The sequence below is a fragment of the Carassius gibelio genome, chromosome A17 (genome assembly GCF_023724105.1).
Source record: "Carassius gibelio isolate Cgi1373 ecotype wild population from Czech Republic chromosome A17, carGib1.2-hapl.c, whole genome shotgun sequence".
Taxonomy (NCBI): Eukaryota; Metazoa; Chordata; class Actinopteri; order Cypriniformes; family Cyprinidae; genus Carassius; species Carassius gibelio.
The window spans coordinates 4970302-4980217 of record NC_068387.1 but is presented as its reverse complement, the minus strand read 5'-3'; the positions used below and the strand labels follow the sequence as shown (position 1 = coordinate 4980217).

Here is a 9916-nt window from a genome sequence, read left to right as displayed (position 1 = left end):
TAGGAAAGCAGGATTAGTACATCTGACCAGGGCAAAAACGCCTCTGATTATTCCTGAGAAATGGCTCTATCCTGTCAGCCGCCGCTTGATTAAACACGCGGCGAGGACAGTGAGGCACAGCCGCGGGAGATAACTGCCATTATTTATGCGGCTGGATGGAGGGTACAGTACTGCTGGATCCTGGGGGGTTTCGATCCCGATCACATGGACAGATTTATCGCCCCCCACCTCGCTCTATCGCTCTTTCTTGCAGCCGCCGCAGCCTGTGCATGATGGAGATGTGCGGGGATATGCATGCTATCTTCTGGAGGAACTTCTGATGAGCGAGGTGCTTTATGGAAATATGAGGAGAGTTTAAAAGCTGCTCACTGATGCTGCAAACACAGTAATGGGATCCGTCGCATTCGCTGCAGTCATGCAGACGCAGAACACACCTGCTCTAGCTTTAATATGTGGATTTACATACTAACTTAATTAGATCAAATACATCCTGGGGTTTATTTGTTCTCAGATCAGCAACAATTAAAGTTTGTCTGAGGAGAAGAATGATCTAATCAGCAAACATTTACTCATTACAGATTGAAATCCTTTTTATATTCAGAAGCCGGTTAATTAATTAGTTGTGTTAATGACCCGTTAATGGCTGAGGATGATGAATTTTAATGAGGCACCTCAATTAAATATTATCTAATGGGCTAATCAATGTTTTTAATTAATTCTTCACATGCTATTTTTCGGGGAATCGATTCCCCCGTGCAGCCGAATGAACGGCCGGATGTGTTCGCAGCTCAGCTGTGTTGAGGTGTAGCTCATGAGACACACAGGGATGGTGTTTTATATTGTAGTGTATTCCTCACAATGGCCTTCACGTCTGAGTGTAAAACAGATGATCTTAGCACGACTGGCGTGGCTGTGGTGAAGGCTGGAAGAGCTCCGTCATCGGCTCTCGTTAGGCTGCAGGATGGGAGAAGCCCCGGTGGGTCGGGGTGGGTGTATGAGGCAGATGGTGGTGATGGGGCAAGGTCTGAACAGAGAGAGAGAGAGAGAGAGAGAGAGAGCACATCCTCTACAGGACTCTACCTGAGCACCAACCACAGACCTCCTAAACTACACTGGAGGACATGTGTTATAGCACGATTCATGTTCTTGTTTTCTGACAAACTGTAGTATTTAGTGGTACTAAATAACATCAGACAAACAGATTTATGACTCACAGACGTACACTGAGAGAAGAACCACAGCATACACCAGAGACTTGAGGGTCCAGGCCTCTTCTCACACTAGACACAAACAAACTGCCCAGAAAACAGCCTGAACACACTACTTACCACCGCTTACAAACTGCTCCTGCAGGCCAGTACTGAGTCATGAAAGCGGCTGTGATTGACATTGTTAATGAGTACAGAAGTCTGATGAAGATCAAATCATTCTCAGGGCTCAGCAGATTGCATGCTGGGAACTCAAGGAGCCCTGGCCGTCCAGGATTATGACTCTTCAGTGCACAGACAGATCTAGAGTCTCCGTGTGAATGCAGCAGGAGAGCTCACATTCAGTAAAGCAGGCCTATTTCAAATCACTCTTTTTTTTCTTCATAAATCCATTTTTAAACAGTCACATTTTCTCTGCAGCTAATTGGATCATGCTGGAGGTAATCTCTGCAAATCTGACAGAAGAAAAGAGGTTCTGGCCTTCATCTCCTTCCTCACGATAAGTGAACAAATTCAAGAGTTTTTCCTGTGGGAGAGAAGAGGACGAGAAAAAGCCTGGAGCAGACAAAGACTGGAAACAGGGAGGCTCGGCTCTGAGCCAGCGGCTAATCAAACATTTGCTCTTTCTTTGAGGGAAATCATAGCGTAATTTACACACATAATGCAACTACAAACACGTTAATAAAAGACAACACACACTAAAAACTAAAAGTCCATTGTCACATTGTCATTTTTGAAGAAGCGTGCATGTATAATGCTCTTCACAGGAGTCTGTGACCTGTGCGGTGGTTTGGGACTCTCTGTTTATTGAAGTGAACGGAGCACTTTTGTCTAAAGTGAAATATGGCTGAATTGCTGCATGTTTGCAGTAAAGTACTGTAAAGCCTCCTGTCATTCACTCGTAGTGTTCGCCTCAGTGGGAGCGATGCGGCTCAGCAAACCCCTCATTGTCAAATCTCTGCTTGACAGCGTGTTCTGAGTGAACTGACCGCTGTTTATCCACCCAAACAAACAAAGAGCCTGTATTTCTTCAGAGTCATCAAATGGAGTGTGAAAGATTCAGTCTGCTGATAATGGAGCGCAGGGATGCAAGTCAAATTCAGACAAATGCACAAATATTATTCAGACTGCCAAACAGACTATCTCAAGTAATGGCCTTTTCTGAGAAAACCACAGAAGCTTATTTTCACCATGTGATAAAATTAAAAAGAGGTAATCCTGAGGTTTTTTTTTTTTTTTTTTTAAGTCTGATTTTATATCTCACTTTTTGTTTCCTATTCTGAGATTTAATAAATAAAATCAGAATTGCAACCCATAAATTCAGAATTCTGACTTTTCTGAGATTCTGAGATTCTTATCAAGCTTTTACTGTAAGACATGAGTGCAGTAAGGTCACAGTCGCTGTGAGATCACTTTAAATGTCATGAGAAGTTTCTCATCTGCAGCCCAAAAACTGTATTTCTGTAATAATGTAATAACTGATATTCTGTAATAATATCATATTAAAAATGAGGTGTTTTCAGATTTAAGCACAGTACGTTCCACATTTCCTCTGATGGTTTTCAGACTGCAGCAGGTACGGTTCTCCAGCAGACTGTCAGCTCGGATCAGACGCTCGGCGGTTCTGAGACATCCGTCCTACACTATCAATACTGTGATGGCTGAGGAGCCGCACACTCTTACAAAGACAATCAAGGACTGACACTGCAGTCACTTCAAGAATCTCTTTCAAGAGCGGCTGACAGCAGCGACGTCTGAGCCATAATAAACAGCTTCAAACAGCTTTGGGTATTCCTGCTTCTGAATGAAAAATTCAAATGGATGGTGAACATCTGAAGCTGTGGACACTCACATTCTGCTTCAGAAAGAACAGGGTTTTTTTGTTTGTTTTGCTCTTTAGTGAAAGTAGGTCTGTTTTTCACAGAGTTTTTGTTAGCCTACCAAAATCATATGAGGTCTTTGTTAACTAATTCTTCCTCTGTGTTTAATTTTGTGCATACTGTGGGTACGGAAAGAATTCAGAGCCCCTTAAGTTTTTCACTCTTTGTTATATTGCATCCATTTGCTAAAATCATTTAAGTTAATTTTTTACCTCATTAATGTACACAGAGCACCCCATATTGACAGAAAAACAGAGAAATGTTGACATTTTTGCACATTTATTAAAAAAGTAAAACTTAAATACTTTGAATACTACTGTGATATTTAATACAGTATGATCTGATACAGCCATGAGTCTTTTTGGGAAGGATGTTTCACACTCCTGGATTTGGGGATCCTCTGCCATTCCTCACAGATCCTCTCCAGTTCTGTCAGGTCGGATGCTAAACGTTGGTGGACAGCCATTTTCAGTCTCTCCAGAGATGCTCAATTGGGTTTAAGTCATGGCTCTGTCTGGGCCCTTCAAGAACAGTCAAGAAGTTGTTGTGAAGCCTCTCCTTTGTTATTTGAGCTGTGTGCTTAGGGTCATTGTCTTGTTGAAAGGTGAACCTTCGGCCCAGTCTGAGGTCCTGAGAGCTCTGGAGAAGGTTTTTGTGCAGGTTATCCCAGTACTTGGCCGCATTCATCTTTCCTCTAGATTGCAGCCAGTCGTCCTGTCCCTGCAGCTGAAGAACACCCCACACATGATGCTGCCTCCACCACGCTTCACTGTTGGGACTGTTTTGGACAGGTGATGAGCAGGGCCTGGTGTTCTCCACACATACCGCTTAGAATTAAGACCAAAACGTTCTGTCTTGGTCTCATCAGACCAGAATCCTTCAGGTGTTTTTAATCACACTCCATGGGGTCTTTCATGTGTCCTGCACTGAGGAGAGGCTTCCGTCGGGTCACTCAGCCATAAAGCCCCGACTGATGAAGGGCTGCAGTGATGGTGGACTTTCTACAACTTTCTCCCACCTCCCGACTGCATCTCTGGAGCTCAGCCACAGTGATCTTTAGGTTCTTCTTTACCTCTCTCACCGAGGCTCTTTTCCCCTGATAGCTCAGTTTGGCTGGACGACCAGCTCTAGGAAGGGTTCTGCTCGTCCCAAACGTCTTCATTTAAGGATTATGGAGGACACTGTGCTCATAGTAACCTTAGGTGCAGCAGAAAGTTGTTTGTAACCTTGGCCGGATCTGTGCTTTGCCACAATTCTGTCTCTGAGATCTTCAGGCAGTTTCTTTGACCTCCTGATTCTCATTTGCACTGTGAGCTGTAAGCTCTTATATAGACAGGTGTGTGGCTTTCCTAATCAAGTCCAATCAGTTTAATCTGATTTTATCACCTGAGTTAAATATATGAGTGTCACATCAAAGGGTCTGAATACTTAGGACCATGTGATATTTCAGTTTTTCTTTTTTAATAAATCAGCAAAAATGTCAACAATTCTGTTTTTTTCTGTCGATATGGGGTGCTGTGTGTACATTAATGAGGGAAAAACGAACAAATGATTTTAGCAAATGGATGCAATATAACAAAAAGTGAAAAATTTAAGGGGGTCTGAATACTTTCCGTACCCACTGTAACCTTTTTGTGCTTGACTTTAATTCATTTGACTACACTGAATCTGTGGTAGAAACACTTAAATGACCGTCCATTGAGTCTGAATGTGTTTTGTGATTTACTCAGACAACAGTTTATGCACAAGCTCCCCTACTAAGAACACTTGACTTCCCGTGCAGGTCCTTTAATGGATTGTGCTTCTGTTATGTCCATCTCTTGACATCACTTCTGATGACTCTTATTTGAAATGATGCACCCACTGCTTCTCGGTTAGAAGCAGACACTTATTTTGACATCTGATTTGGTGGTGGTGCTTGTGATACCCCTGGAAGCCTGACCCGTGGTTTGTGTTGTGTGCCGAGGGCAGTGTTCACGTGTGAAGGGGTTTTGTTTGTGTGCTTACTTAAAGCCTCTTCATAAGAGACTAGAGCTTCAGACAATAAAACAACCTGTCTGGAGAAGGAGGAGAGGGGGAGGAAAGAAGAAAATGGCAACCTTGGGGTTATTACTGGATCAGCGTGCTTTTGTACAATTACCATCACTTTGAATTTTAAATGGCGGCTTAAAGGGCAGCGGAGCAGCTTGGAAAATTAGGCTAGAGTCTAATTAGTGCACTCCAACATGACAAGCAGTGTGCTTTCAGCCTGAGTAAACCAGCCAATCAGGCAAGAGTGAGGGAGCGCGGCGCTGGAGAACCTGGCACAACACCACCGCTGCACGTCACTCTCTCTGGTGCTTCGCTCGCTTCAGATCTCACATTATCACAAGCTCCACACAGAGCAGGCTACACTTTCCTGTAGCCCAAACACTACAGCATGGCGCTAGCAACACCAAGGTCATGGGTTTGAATCTCAGGCAAATGAAAAACTGGTCAAATGTAAATGTGTTGAGCAATAGTTCACCGAAAAATGAACACATTAGCTGAAAATGTGTTGACACTCAGTACATCCAGGATCAGGATGAGTGTGTTTCATCAGGTTTTTTTTTAGAAATGTAGCATTGCATCAGTGTCTCATCAATGGATGCTCTGCAGTGAATGGGTGCCGTCAGAATGAGAGTCCAAACAGCTGATAAAAACATAATCCACACAATTTAATGTCTTGTGTATAATATTTCACTTTCTGCAGTTAAAATAGTCATAGTCCTCTGAATGAGGAGAGAAATATGCATAGATGAAACACTGTTTACAAGATAAAACTGTTCTAAACAAATATGTCAGAGCATTCTGACGATCGACCTATTATACATTATAATGGCATTTTGTTTTGGATTATAGTTTTGTCTTCTCCAGATGTTCACTGATGGACTGGAGTGCTGTGGATTATTGTGATCTTTTTATCAGACTCTCATTCTGACGGCACCCATTCACTGCAGAGCATCCATTGATGAGACACTGATGCTAAGTTAAAGGGGGGGTGAAATGCTCGTTTTCACTCAATATCCTGTTAATCTTGAGTACCTATAGAGTAGTACTGCATCCTTCATAACTCCAAAAAGTCTTTAGTTTTATTATATTCATAAGAGAAAGATAGTCTGTACCGATTTTTCCCGGGAAAACACGAGCGGCTGGAGGCGTGACGTGTGGGCGGAGCTAAAGAATCACGAGCGCCAGTAGGCTTTTGTGTTGAGAGCGTTTGGAAGCTGTGACATTACCGTGAGGAAAAACATCCAAAACAAACCATGGCTAACAGTCAGATTCAGCCATTTATTTATGATCCAGAATCAGATCCAGAGGCTGAAACTGAACGAGAGCAGCATCAGCAACGACTCGCTCCGAGCGGGGCTCGAACCCGGGTCTCCGGCATGGGAGGGGACGCACTAACAAGGAGGGAGAGATATTTGAAGCAGTTTTACTCACCACGCGGTTCCAACACATGATCGTGACCCTTTTTCGTTGGGACTGCATTATCCTTAAGAAATAAACGATGTGCAAATCCGTCATCAAACTGGGCCTTGTTTGTAAAACAAGCATCTTCGAAATGCAGGGAACAAACACAAACAACTCCGTTGATGCTCTGTAAAAATAAACTCCATCCACTGGTCCCTTAATGCTGTTTCTCTTTTGGTAATCTGTGCAGGGTTGTCTTGCCCTGGCAACCAAAAACACACTTCTTTTGTGACATTTGGCGACGCTCTCGCTCTGATCAGTGAAGTCTGTTGTGCTCTCAGTGCTCTGCTATACGGGAGCGCGCTCTTCCGGCAGAAGTGCCTCAGGACCCATATAAGGAAATTCCGCTCCATCTAACGTCACACAGAGCCATACTCGAAAAAAACTTTCCGAAACTTGAGACAAACCGGAAGGAGTATTTTTGTAACAGAAATACTCCTTCAAACGTACAACTTAATTTTTGAAACTTTGTCCATGTTTAGCATGGGAATCCAACTCTTTAACAGTGTAAAAAACTCAGTATGCATGAAATAGCATTCCACCCCCCCCCCTTTAACTAAAATAAGCATTCCTTCAAATGCAACATAAGTTGCTCTGGATAAAAGTGTCTGCCAAATGCATGATTGTAAATGTAAAGTGTTCTCAGAAACATCACAGTAAGTGCTGTAACATTCAATATAACAAAAATGTTGACGCAGCTTTCCGACAGGACCAGATTTAATTCAATTTCTATGAAACGGGGCATTTCAAATGGTGCTCAGCCCCGACAATCAGACTGGATTTAATTAACCTAAATCATCTCTTTGTAGTTGTTTGAGAGAGGACGGCTGATGGTCTATTGTTCTGAGAGCTTCACATGAGCGGCTCAGTCGATGGGTGCCGCCGCGCAGAGAGCGGTCAATGAAGCACGAGGGTGAACGGCTCTACATTTGATGAAGCCAGTTTATAATTGCCTGGAAATTGTCAGGATGGAGACGGTTCTGATCTCCAGCATCGTTCCCTTGCAGCACAAAGACATGAGGGAAAATCTTCATACACTCTAAAAACTGCTGGGTTGAAAACAACCCAATTTGGGTTATTTTGACAACCCAGCGCTGGGTCAAAAAGGGAAGAACCCAGCGCTGGGTTGTTTTAACCCAACCAGTTGGGTTATCATATTTAACCCAGCCTGCTGGGTTGCCTTTTTTATAGTTTAAAATGACTATATTGCAGGGTTTCAAAAACCAGAGCGGGTGTTTTTTATCACTGTATTTCAGAAGGAAAACTACTGTATTTAGAAAATGTTCGATATCATTTCGCATGTGCTTGATAAGGCAGCGTTTGTGAGCTCAGTACCACTCTGCAGCCGTTACCGGAGAAACCTACCTCTCCCGCTCTTAGCGCCTCCTGCTGGCAGAAAATAAACTCGCAGAGTGCAGCCATGTGGGGAAACAATGCATTTCTACGTTAAAATTAACCCAAATTGAGCTAGGCATTAAACCTACAAATGTTGTTCATTTTAAATATCACTTTTACACACAAATAATAATGACCAAAAGGAAAATATTTATTAAAAACAAGAGAAAAGTCAAAAAGTAACATGTTAGAAGAAATGCAGAAAAGGATGGCATTAACAGCTACAGAGTTCATAAACAAAGCATTGAACATTTGATGAATATAACTTAAGTTCAAATTGGACTTTGTTCAATTGTATATATTGTATAAAAATATACGAAAACACATACAATACATTTACAATTAGTTAGGTTTTTTTCCAACTATTCTGGCATGACAGTTCACATAAATCACAACATTAACTTTGATATTATAACATTTAACAGACGCATGTGTGTGTGTGTGTGTGTGTGTGTGAAAGAATGTGAGCAGGTGTATGAATGACAGAGTGTAAACTCTTCTACTAAACAACACAGAAAAAGCATTTAACTTTTTTTTTTTTTTTAACAAATTATACACTTACAGTTTGTTTCATAGTCCATGAATACAGATCATGCATCACAGTCAATTTTCATGATCTCTTTAGCATAACTGATGTAATCATGAAGAAACCCCATCAGCACAGCATGTGACATCTTCTACATCATCCAGGGCAGCGTCCTCCTTTAAAACCAGTGCTGCATCAGTTTAGGGGAAAGAAGATTCTCCTCTCTGACCAGCATTCATCCCAGTCACCGCCTGTTCTTCATCAGTGGCCTAAGAGAAACACATTTGAAAAAATTAAACATTTAATTAAACCATCCATTTTCAGAGGTGTATTCACATCCGTAAGGATAGGTAAATAATCAGTTTTAAAGTTTCAACATTTTGTGCGGTTGTTTAATGTCTCAGTCCACCACAGTGCTCCAGAATGCTATAATGGCAGCACTAGTGTGAGGGCAGGTGATATTGTTTGAATAAATATTGCTTTCAGAAAGCTTCTTTACTGAAACATTAAAACAGACATGACATTCACATACCTCACAATATTCACGTACATGGAGGGCTGCTCTTCAAACCGTTAGTTCACCAAATAATTAAAATGTTTATAATTTACTCTCCTCATGTTTTTCCAGACTCATAAAAAATCTGCTAATTTTTTGGAAAACGTATGAATATATTTAATATTCTCTTTTTGTGTCCTCCATTGCTGGTCTGGGAGACCAGGATTTTATTTTGAACATACATGTTTGCTATCATATAATTTAAGATGTATTCATATATAAATATCAGAATTTACTTCTACAATAACTCTATATTTATGAAACTTGAAAATACTGATTATCTAAACTATAAATGGATTAACAAATATTATGAGAAAACTAAAAATATATTAATTTATGTTGTAAAGACAGACAAAATCTTATAGGTTTGGAATGACTTGAGGGCAAGTAAATGATTTTTTGTGTGAACTTTACCTCTAAGAGCGAAGACCAAGAATAATGACTCTCCAAATCAGACAGGACAACTCCAAACTTGGTTTGATTTCTGCAATAAAAAACACAGACATCAATGGTCTTAATGAAATGAGCACGTAATCACACTGTTGTTGCATCAAAATGTGAAGTAAACCGGCAGGAGACAACAGAAAAATGTATTTTCTAAAAATAACTTACATAAAATCTCAAAGGAATGATGCTCTCCCATGTCTCTTGCTTTTAACGTCTACAAAAACAAAAAACAAACATTATTTTACTCTTAGTAAAAAAACAACAACTGATAACATGAAATTATGAAGTTTACTTGCCTTAAACGATCTTTCCCTCTCTTCAGAAGAAGCTGAGAAAACCACCTCCTCACACAAGCAGACTTGTGTGTCCTTAACTCCAGTTAGTTTGAGTTCTGCAAAGAGGGACATCAATG

General features: G+C 41.2%; 1 long non-coding RNA gene across 1 annotated transcript; it reads right to left on the bottom strand.

The window, feature by feature from the left end:
* Nucleotides 1–8431: 8431 nt before the first annotated feature.
* LOC127933224 (uncharacterized) lies at nucleotides 8432–9548 on the bottom strand. The gene is made up of 2 exons (XR_008147466.1): nucleotides 9472–9548; nucleotides 8432–8770 (listed from the first exon to the last, which is right to left on the bottom strand). It is a non-coding gene; the product is annotated as an uncharacterized LOC127933224 (long non-coding RNA).
* Nucleotides 9549–9916: the final 368 nt, after the last annotated feature.